Source organism: Equus quagga, chromosome 9 (genome assembly GCF_021613505.1).
Source record: "Equus quagga isolate Etosha38 chromosome 9, UCLA_HA_Equagga_1.0, whole genome shotgun sequence".
Taxonomy (NCBI): Eukaryota; Metazoa; Chordata; class Mammalia; order Perissodactyla; family Equidae; genus Equus; species Equus quagga.
Window position 1 is genome coordinate 22,290,323 of NC_060275.1, and position 10,742 is coordinate 22,301,064.

The window sequence follows — 10,742 nt, forward strand, 5'->3', positions numbered from 1 at the left end:
TTAACAGCAAGAATAGAAAATAGGTGAGTTTTGGGGGAAAGAAATGTGGATAGTTCTGTTAGTGGAGAAGGGAGGCGCAAATAGGGAAGAGGGATGTAGAGGGCTGCTTATATAGAAAGACTAGCTAATATCAATTAAGAAAAGGTGTCTTAAAGACATTTAGTCCTCAGCTGGATTTTGGGGGAGCAAAGATGGTCGTGTTGTGGAGGATACATATGGGGTGAGCCAGAAAGCCTGTGGCCCCGAGAGATGGTGAATTACAGGGAGGAGGGGTGGGACTCTGATGAGCTCTCTGTCTCCTATTAATTCCTCTTTCTGTCTACTGGCTCACAAAGAAGTCTGGAAATGACCAATAGAAGCACTCAAGTCTGATGGGCTCCATTTTGAAATTTTGGAATCTCGCGGATTCTCGCGGCGAGCTGATGAAGTGGGTGGGCATGGTGGGTCCTGTTCCCTGGGCACCACTGCCAGTGGGAAACCCAGTAACACAGTCTCTCATAGAGAGACCTGTCACCAGCCTTCCTTCCCTGAGATAATTTTCTATTCTAGTTGTACAATTCTCACATTCTATCTTTCTTTGCTGTGTTTGTTTTCTGCTCCCGTGCGTGGTATTTCCTGTGCCTTGGTTATGGAGGTAGTTTTTAAAAACTTGTGTCTGTTGTTGGACTAAAGTCTGAACTGAAAATGAATCTCCCTCTAGGCAGAAATACCGATGCCATGTCATCTTCCATGTAGCACTTTTAAATCATCCTCTTGTCAACAAACCATCCAGAGTTTACTGCTTATCCTATTTTCTTCCCAATTTCATCTGAGCCAAATTTGAAAAGTCAAAATGTTTATAGATACAAGAGAAAGGCAATAATAGCAGAAGCCTACACTCACTTTTCTTCATTGTTATTTCTATGCTGTGTACTCGGTTCTCCAATGTGGAAAGCCCCAGAGAACAACGACAACATAGATGTGGCCCATGTGGCTGGTTAAGCTATAGCACACTAGAGTGTAGTTGCGTCTCTTGAAACATGGGGCTAGGTCCACTGGAATGTGGCTGATTGATTGTTCTGAGCTGGACATCTGGCCAAAGCTGAGGAAATATGAATCTTTCTCTTGGAAATTAAAGTTCATAACCTAATAGAAGACTATTGTTAACAGATGAGTAATCTTTACAGTTCCTGGGAAGGCCCAGGAACTTCTACTACTGAGATCCCACCGGGGAAAGTTGAGTGAGGGAGTGAATGATGGAGAAAGGAAGAAAAAGAAGAGGGAGAAGAGAGAGAAAAGGAAAAGGAAAAAGAGATCTGAGCTTCTGTTCTGTTTTCTTTTCCTTCTCTTTCTCCTTCCTCTGCCTGCTTCTTTGCAGTCTCCTTTTCCCTTCCACCTCTTTCCTTCTAGAGGACTGCCTCATCTTTTATCATATACATAAATCTGGCCTCTCTTGGCTCCTCCAGTTTTCCAGTTCTTCCCATTATCACCAGTCAGCCCAACTGCAATAGACTGTTCATGCAATATGGCTTCCTAATCTTCTTTGCCTTGTCCTTTGGTAGAGGAGCACCTTCTGTACTTCTTGTAGCATTAGGGGGGCTGTCAGTCATTGGAATCCACCTCTTCCAGGCAGATCAAACAGAGTAACCATGCTCCTGGCAAGAGGGATTGGTTCAGGGATGGCTGTGTGACCCTTTGACCCAAGAAAAGCAAAGTCTTCCCTGAGAATGGTTGTAGAGAGAGAAGTTCTTTTTCTCTTCATGTTGCTAAACTGGGACCAGAAAGAGCCTATCATAGCCATTTTGCTTGCCACATAAGAGGTTGCTCCAGAATATAAAGCCAGTAACTAAAAATAGAGCTAGAAGGGGGCTGGTCTGGTGGCACAGTGGTTGAGTTTGCACATTCTGCTTCAGTGGCCTGGGGTTCGCTGGTTTGGATCCTGGGTGCAGATCAATGCATCACTTGTCAAGCCATGCTGTGGCAGGCATCTCACATAAAATAGAGGAAGATGGGCATGGATGTTAGCTCAGGGCCATTCTTCCTCAGCAAAAAGAGGAGGATTGGCAACAGATGTTAGCTCAGGGCCAATCTTCTTTAAAAACAACAACTCAAAAAAAGCCAGAGCTATAGAATGGAAAAAGAGAAATAGCTCTGACACCATGGCACCACCTCCTAAATTCCTGGATCTCTAGCCATGACTAAAGCCTGTTCCTCACCTGAATTTCCCAGATAGAGAATTGAAGAAGCGTCCTTTTGTTTAAGCTAGTCTGAGTTGGGTTTCCATTATGAACTGATTAGCACAACAAAGATCAAACGGCCAAGGAGTAGAGAGAACTCTCTGGAAGCTTCTTCAGGTTAACCAGAGTTGGTTCTTCTTAGTTGCTACCAGTAGAATATCAGCCAATACTTTGGGAAAGCAATATATATAAAGACAACCACCTAAATTGCTACAGCCAGTGCTCCACGTTGGCCTGTGTCCAAGACTCAAATAAAATGCCAAGGTGTTGCTTATAAAGATTGTTTAACTGGCCTTGTCCACTCTGGTCTTCATTTATTTAACTCATCATTTGTGGCAGATTTTGTCTGTAAATACGCAGCACTAAACCTACTCTTCTTCCTTTCCTTTTATACTAAAGGATAAAAGCCTGGAAATTAAATTTCTCAAACTCCTAACCAGGAGGATTCCAGTTAGAGTCTGCCCATGGGAGTTACTTTGGTGAGGTCTGGAAGGCAAATGGAAGGCACAAGACATTCTTCTCCAGCATCAGCTGTGGAAAGGTGTGTGGGTGTCAGCAGATGACAGATGTATGGTTTCGTTGAGTGGTTCCTGGGATCTCCTTGAAAGTCACTTCAGTACTGTAGGCAACTGACATCATTGGTGGCAGCTTCCAGCTGCTTCTAGGCATCTTCCCAAGGACTAACTCCTGGAGTTACAGGCAGCTGAAATCATTGGCAGCAGCTACTTTCTGATTCCTGACTTTTCCGATTTCCTGCAAGCCAGCAGCCCTCCTGACCATCACTCCTGCAGCCCTCCCAATGTTTACGTAAGCCTCTAATTTCCTATATTTAGTCTCTTCTTAATTGAGATACCTAGAGTGGTTTCTGTTTTTCCAGTCAAACAATCATTTTATTATCTTGTGTCATGATAGGGAGACTCAATTACTTACAGAAAGACCAAGAAAGATCATGCAGTCATGGTCAAAATTATCATCCTTCAATTCTGAAAACTGGGAAGCCACTACTGTCTCTTTTACTGCTAGGGTGAAAGTACTTATCAAATCCAATCCACTGAGAGGCCTTGAGGGGAAATGATCTGATCCATTACAAACTCAGAAGGCTAAGTCTCTTTAAAAGAAGGTAGTATTCTGAGTGTTACTGGTCTGGATGGGCAGAACTCATTGCGTACGTCTATTGAATTCTATTGTAAATGAAGGGGAGAGGGGGCCATTGGCCAAAATTGCAAATTAAAAAGATGGTCATCTAGTTCTGGGAATTTGGTCCGAGTGCTTAGAGAAGTGTAGTCTTCTGGCTTCTCTTTGGCTTTGCTACATCTTGCCCTTGAATGTCATGAACATGCCGTTGCCATCTCTTGGTTATTTCTATAGTGTTTTAGCCAGGGTAGGTTAGGCTATGTTGTGGTAACAAACAACCCCAAAATCTCAGGAGCTTAACACAATAAAAGTTTGCTTTTCACAACTGCCTCTGGTCCATTTATGCCTAGGTAGCTCTCCTGGGTGATGTTCCCTTAAGCAGTGATGTGAGGATCTAGGCTCTTCCCATGGTCTGATGATGCCACTCTCAAACATTCTACTGTCATCACAGAAGAAGCGAGAGAGGGCCGGGATTGCCCATGGATTTGTTTTCAGGCCTAGATATGGCAAATATGTGCAACCTACATTATGTTGACGAAGTCCCATCATAAGGTCCCAATCCAACCATAAGGGAGGCCTATAAGTGTGTCTTCCTGTGTCATTAGTAAACATCTAGATAACTTCAGTCAGATTCTGCCAGAGTCATCCTTTCCATGCTCCATTTTGCTTTCTCCCTCACAAACCTGACCGTAATGTAACATTGTTGAGCTCCAAAGGGTTCTTTCATTCGTATTGTTTTCTTTCTCTAAATCAACTTACATGTACAATTACTTTTTTTATTTGAAAGATGTCAGAATGAGCACAGACTATGTGTTTATCTGTTTAATCATACTGATTATCACAATCAGTGATTTAGCTTCTTTGATCATCTTAACTGTATTCTGAGAACAGGAGTCTGACTCTGCTGCCTCCTTGATGAAGCATGTCCTGGTCACTTCATCCTCAGTAATCCCCTTTGATTCTCTGGAACATCCAGCACCTGGAGTCCATAGCAGTGGTGATCAAACTTCAATGTGCATCAGAATCACTGAAAGAGCTTATTAAAACAGAAATTGCTGGGCTGATGCTAGAATTTCAGATTCAGTTTGGTATGAGGTGGGGTCTGAGAATGTGCACTTCTAATAAGTTCCCAAGTGGTGCTGATGCTGCTGGATGGGAGACCACCCTTTGAGAACCATTGGGATATACCAAGTATTTGAGCATTAAGTTTTGTGTCATCTTGAATTATCTGCTATTTTTTTTTTTTACATTAACATCAATGCAAGACCTTATGCCCCCTGGTGTTAAAGGTCATCAGTTATATTTCAAGGACATAGTTTTTTAAAAAAAATTTTGTATCCAGTATTGTGTTAGTAGGTGATCAGTTCATACTTACAAGTTGATTGGTGTGAACCAATACAATTGACTTCTACTGTCTCATCTTTACTAAAAACAACGAATGATTATCAGAATAAACATAGGTTATGTGCAAAAATGGTGATTGGGACTGATTATGAAAACCCATGATGTAGTTTTTTGACCTCTTGGATTGTCTTGTGGAATAGACAGCCTTATTCTGCTTGTTAACATCATTCTCAAGCAATTTAATAAACATGGTGTATGAATTGTTCAATTTTGTGTCCTTGGATATCCTCAAAGGTATTGCAAAAGGATTATAGGTAATTGGACTTGGCTCTTAATTAAAAGACATTTTGACTTCATATAGCTTTTAATGGCCTTGAACTGCAAACCCTCTAGACTACATTTAACTAAGTAGATAAGGAGGCTTTAAGATTTTAATTTTGCCCTACTACTTCTTGCCCAAAGGTGAATTTTCCTCAAGGGTATGGATCATGTTTTATTTTAATGTTTTATTTAATGTTCAGTATGTTTGCCATGGGAGAGCTTGGCTCCACAAAGGACCCAAGAGTTGGTAGTCATGTAACGTTCTATAACAATGTCAGCAACCTAGAAAAAGTTATTGTTCTGGTAACATTTAACTTTTGGACCCGGTTTCCTGAAATATTTTACAACTAATTTTCTCTTATTTTTTTAAACGACTTTTATTGAGGCATAATTTACATATAATAAAATGCACCAACTTTAAATGTACAATAAGTTTTGACAAGTCTATACACCTATGCAACTATGCCACAACCATAATACAAGTGAGAGAATATTTCCATCGCGACGGGCATTCTCTCATGCCCCTTTGCAGTCAGTTTGCCTCCAGCCTTGCCCTCCCCACTACCACTGATAAGTATTCTGTCACTATAGATTAGATTTGCCTACTCTAGAATTTCTTCTAAATGGAATCATACAGTACTGCAGTATGTATGCTTCTTTCATTCAGCACAATGTTTTTGAGATTCATCCATGATGTTTCATGCATCTGTAGTTCATTGCTTTTTATTGCTGAGTAGTATTCCATAATACTACTCATAAACACAAACATAATTTGTTATCCACTCACTTGTTGATGAACACTTGAGTTATTTCTAGTTTTTGCCCAAGATAACTAAAAACATAGGCCCACAAATAGCCTTGCACACAAATGTTCATAGCAACTTTATTCATAATAGCCCAAATGGGCAACAACTAATTTTCTCTTATAATCTAAACTTTGAGGCTAATTTCACTTCAACATTGAAAATCAAATCTTACGTGCACTATGGATAGAAGTTGTATATAAAATGAACTTGATAGTCTAAAGTTTTTTTGTTTCTTTGAAAACATTTTTGAAGATAAGGCATGAAACTTTTCATATTTACACAATAAAATCTCTTTTCTCTTACTCTTTTTTTTCTCCCACCAATTTCTGTTTCCTGTTGAACATGTTCAAACACATTTCCGGCTCAAGTTGTCAAAGGGTGTCCAAAGTTGTTGGAAACATGCCATGAGAGGAAACTTCCTACTTAATTTTATTCCACTTTATTTCCAGCTCTGTGGAGAAACAGCCTCTGGCATTTTCTTCAGTGCTACATTTTTTCCCCCCTCAAATTAGGACTGCTTTTTGATCTTCTAGAGTCTTACAAGGGAATAAATATGCATGCAGATAAAAGGGAACAAACGAATAAAATATGTTTAGACTTTGTAAAATGTTTGACAATATTTGCGTAAAAAACTTGTTAAAAGCTGAGTTGCTGTTGCATTGCTTGTATTTCGTTAATGGTAGCAACCAGTATAAAGTATAGAAAGAAAGAGTAATAAGGGGGTATTTCTCTGAGAGGAAAAATGAATTCACAGGCATCAATTCTAGGATAAATTAGAGCTAATCATCTCTTAAGTAAGTGGACAAGCTTTGAAGGCAACATTTTGCTCTTCTAGATTCCAAGTTGGTTTGGGCATTTTGAGGCTACACGAATGCTAAGAAAATTGGCAGAGTTAGTATGTGTGGATACTTATAAGAGTATATGTTTTGGGATAAATTCTCTTATTTCATTCCAAGAAAATTCTTGGTTAAGCAAAATTAAACTGAGGTCTATATTGTAAAGCCTTGTGAATATCTGAGAACAGATGAGTATGTAATGCTTCCCAGATTTATTTGATCAGGGAATTCTTTTGCCTCTGAGCACTTCCAACAATTCATGAGATGCTAGCAATCCATGGGTCACAGTTGCCGATCTATGTTATTGTTATTGGGTGATCAGGATTTTTAGGAGCCATTATAGTATGTTAACTAAAACAATCATCCTGAGCTTAAATTATCATCTTGTGTTGAGAATTATCTAAAAGGATATTAAAAACAAAATAGAAATTGTTTTACGTTATTTATAACTAAAAATCATGGCTCTTCTGCATCTACTACATCAGGCAAAGAGCTCTTCTAGCTAATGGCAGTTGCTTCCCTAGATTTAGCCTTTTATTTTTCCCCAAGAACTTTGGTTCTTCAGTTTTCTCCTTTCTTTCCATCATCAATCCTGTGGTCACTAGAGGATAATTCCCATCATCATATATCTGAAACATACTGGAAAAGTCCTTCCTTATGTCAATACAAATAAGCCATAATAAATCTATAAATCAAAATCAGAATGAGTTTATCATGAGCCAAGTTTGAGGACTAAAGCCCGGGGCCTTCCTTCCTCAAGGAAGGAAGGACACCAAAGAAGTGTGGTGTACACAGTAGTAATATACCATCTTGGAGCAAAGAGCATATGCCACGTATGACAGGAATATCTCTTTTACTACTGTAATTAGATGCTTAGCTGGCACAGCAGGTCAGTGGTCAGCAGGTCGGTGGACACAAGGTGAGCACAGCAGGTTGGTAGTTAATCCTTATTTCCCAGGAAGAGATGCTTATCCTTACAGAAATGCTGATATGGGGGGAGGTTACATCACTATCTTTAAGGGCAACATTCTTGTCTTTGGGGCATAGTAGATGTTTAAAGCGGATGTATAATGCATGCTAAACAGGCCACATCAGGCCCTTTTGGAAAAAACAAGGTCAGGCCGAATTAATTTTACACCAAATGACTTCCTCATATACTCCAACATATCCTATTGCTTGTCATTTATTTATCACTTGTTGCCAGAGCATCCTCCAGCTGCCTCATCTTTCTGTTCTCTTTCATACTCAAATTTCTCTAAACACTTGTCTAGACAATCTGACTTAGTTTTCTTACCTCCTAGCCACACTCCCGTCGAGCTTCCACCTCTACTCCTCTCCTGAAATTGCTCTTTACAATGACCAAGGGGACCATGTATTTTATTGCCAATGAACTGCTGACAATGAAAGGAGGCATGATTAATAATCCTGCAGGGGAGCCTGCCCTACTTGCAGCACTCTACTTATGCCCGTCAATCACTGATTGACGGCTACTCCCAGGCATGTTAACTCCTTGGAACTTCTCGTCTGCCTTGCTCAATTCAAGAAAGCCTTTGGTTGCTGGTGTTTGCACTGGGAAGCCTGCATTAAGTACACACAGAATGGTGAGTGCAGAAGGCATGTGGGTGGGCATCAACAACATCTGTGACAGCCAAGATCAGGATAGGCCTGAATAATCTTCCGGTCTGAGTTACTTTGAACTTCTTGCTTTTAGTCAACTCTCATCTGCTCAGAAATCAAGCATGCCAATGTCTGAACATCTTCTGGCCAAGGAGGCTCAGTGAATGCATCTAAAGAAGGATTTGGAAAATCCTAAAATTCTTAAACTTGCTTGGACACCCTTGAATAAGGCACATGACTCTAGCACGGAAAAACCAGATGGGGAGAGAAGTTTCTATGGGATTCAAGACAGAATCATCACAATAGTACTATCATCTTACTGGCTGATTATAATGGAGGATTTAATACACAAATTGGCAGCAGTCCCAAGGGACTGGGAAACTCCACAACCGTTGTCTGTTCCTGATCAGCAAGCCCACCAAGCTTCAGCCAGAATCACCAACACTCTATTTTGTTACCAGCTATTTTGCAAATGATTGCTCATGGGGGCCCCAACCTTGTAAGACCACAGTCATTCCACTTTGACTTCCTATTTCAGTATGTTCTTCCTTACTTGTTCTAGTTTTCTAGTCTGGCCTAACTTTGGTGTTCCAAACCGGTAATACTGCCTCATGTAATAAGAAATACTTTGGATGTTTAGGCTTGTCCCTCTTTCCCATGTAAAAAAGAGAGAGAGAGAGAGAGAGAAAAGAAAACATCCTGGGTACACTAGTTCCTACCTAGAGTTGTCTTGTCGATCACGTCATTTTCAGAGGCTGCTACCTAGTACGTTGTAGCCTCAGGAGCAAGCAGGTAGCAAAGTGTAGAAGGAGTCTGAACTTCGTGGTTAGAGAGAACAGATTTAAATCCTTCCTCTCCACCTTATTCAGTGTCCCATTCTGGACAAGTTAACTCTCTGCACTTCAGATTCTTCCCTGTAGTGTGGACATATTAAGACTCACCTATTGGTGTGTTAATAATAACAATAATAAAAGTAATCAATAAGAGTGACACCTTTTGTCTAAACAAGTGCCCTGTGCCTTCAGATCCTTCTTGCTAGATAATCAAACCAGAAGTAAAAGAATGACTCCTGTCCTTTGAGGAAAAAACTCAACAACAAGGGCTGGCCCACTGGCACAGCAATTAAGTGCGCATGTTCTGCTTTGGCTGCCCGGGGTTCGCTGGTTCAGGTCCCGGGTGCGGACATGGAACCATTCGGCAAGCCACTCTGTGGTAGATGTCCCACATATAAAGTAGAGGAAGATGGGCACAGATGTTACCTCAGGGCCAGTCTTCCTCAGCAAAAAGAGGAGGATTGGCAGCGGATGTTAGCTCATGGCTAGTCTTCCTCAAACAACAACAACGACAACAACAACAAAAACTCAACAACAGTTTTTTTGAGCCAGGAGAGATAAGGGTGACCAATCCAGAACCATCTCCACCACACTATCCTCAGAGAGGTGGATTCCTCCTTTTGGTAATGGATTAATCTAGTTACAAAGCAGGATGATACTAGGCTATGTTTTTCTCTTGTGTAACAATAATTCCCTTCCAAAGGTTGCTATGAATAAAAAATCAAATAAATAGAATTTTCTTCTCACTATGGATTTCTTATGTTAGAAAATACGCAGTCCTGTAGTTATTCAGTGTGACCACCAGATAGAGAGGTCCCCTTGTTTGCCACAGAACCCAATGTGGCAAGTCACCAATATGGCTAGTGATTGAATTTCACATGTGTGATATCAAACAAATAAACAAAGACGTAATTAAAACATTAAATAGCCTGTCAAAAGAATTGAGGACTACATTAACTTAAGATGGTTTCTACCACAGAAGCATCTTATAGGTGCTATTGGTCTTCTGAAACTTGCTATGTGAATTCCTTTTAACTTACCTTCTCTAGGACTCCCAGGTGTAAAATAAGGAAATTAGCTAATCTTTAATTAGATAATTTTTAACGTCTTTTCCTGACATTTTAGACGCATGAAACTTGGAATAAGGCGAAACAGAGCTCACAATTATTTAGGTGCTTCTGGGACTATCACCAAGCCAATTTCCCTGGAAAATTTTTAATTTCTGGAGATGACACTCTCTCTCAGTAGACCAGCTGCTAGTTAAGTCATGTCATACCTCCTTTTGTTTTTCTATTTTGCCACTCATTTCCTCAGTAGTATTCTTTGTCCACAGACATACCTGACTAAGGCCTAATGGCTGGGAATGCATGAGGTTACCCCCAAGACATGTAGAATAATCTGATTGAGTAGCTATAAGGTATATTTAAGTGTAATACATATCATTGTTAAATTAGCTTTTCTTTCCTTCATCACTTAATAATCTTAATATTCTTACATCTGTTTTATCTTTCAAGGGAAAACCAAATTCAACTGCAGAAGGAAAGTTTTCCTTCTCTGCATGATACACTGATATGTTTTCAGATGCTTTCAAAGCTCAGATCTCTCAATAACATTTTCTTGAGGTTCTGGTCACAA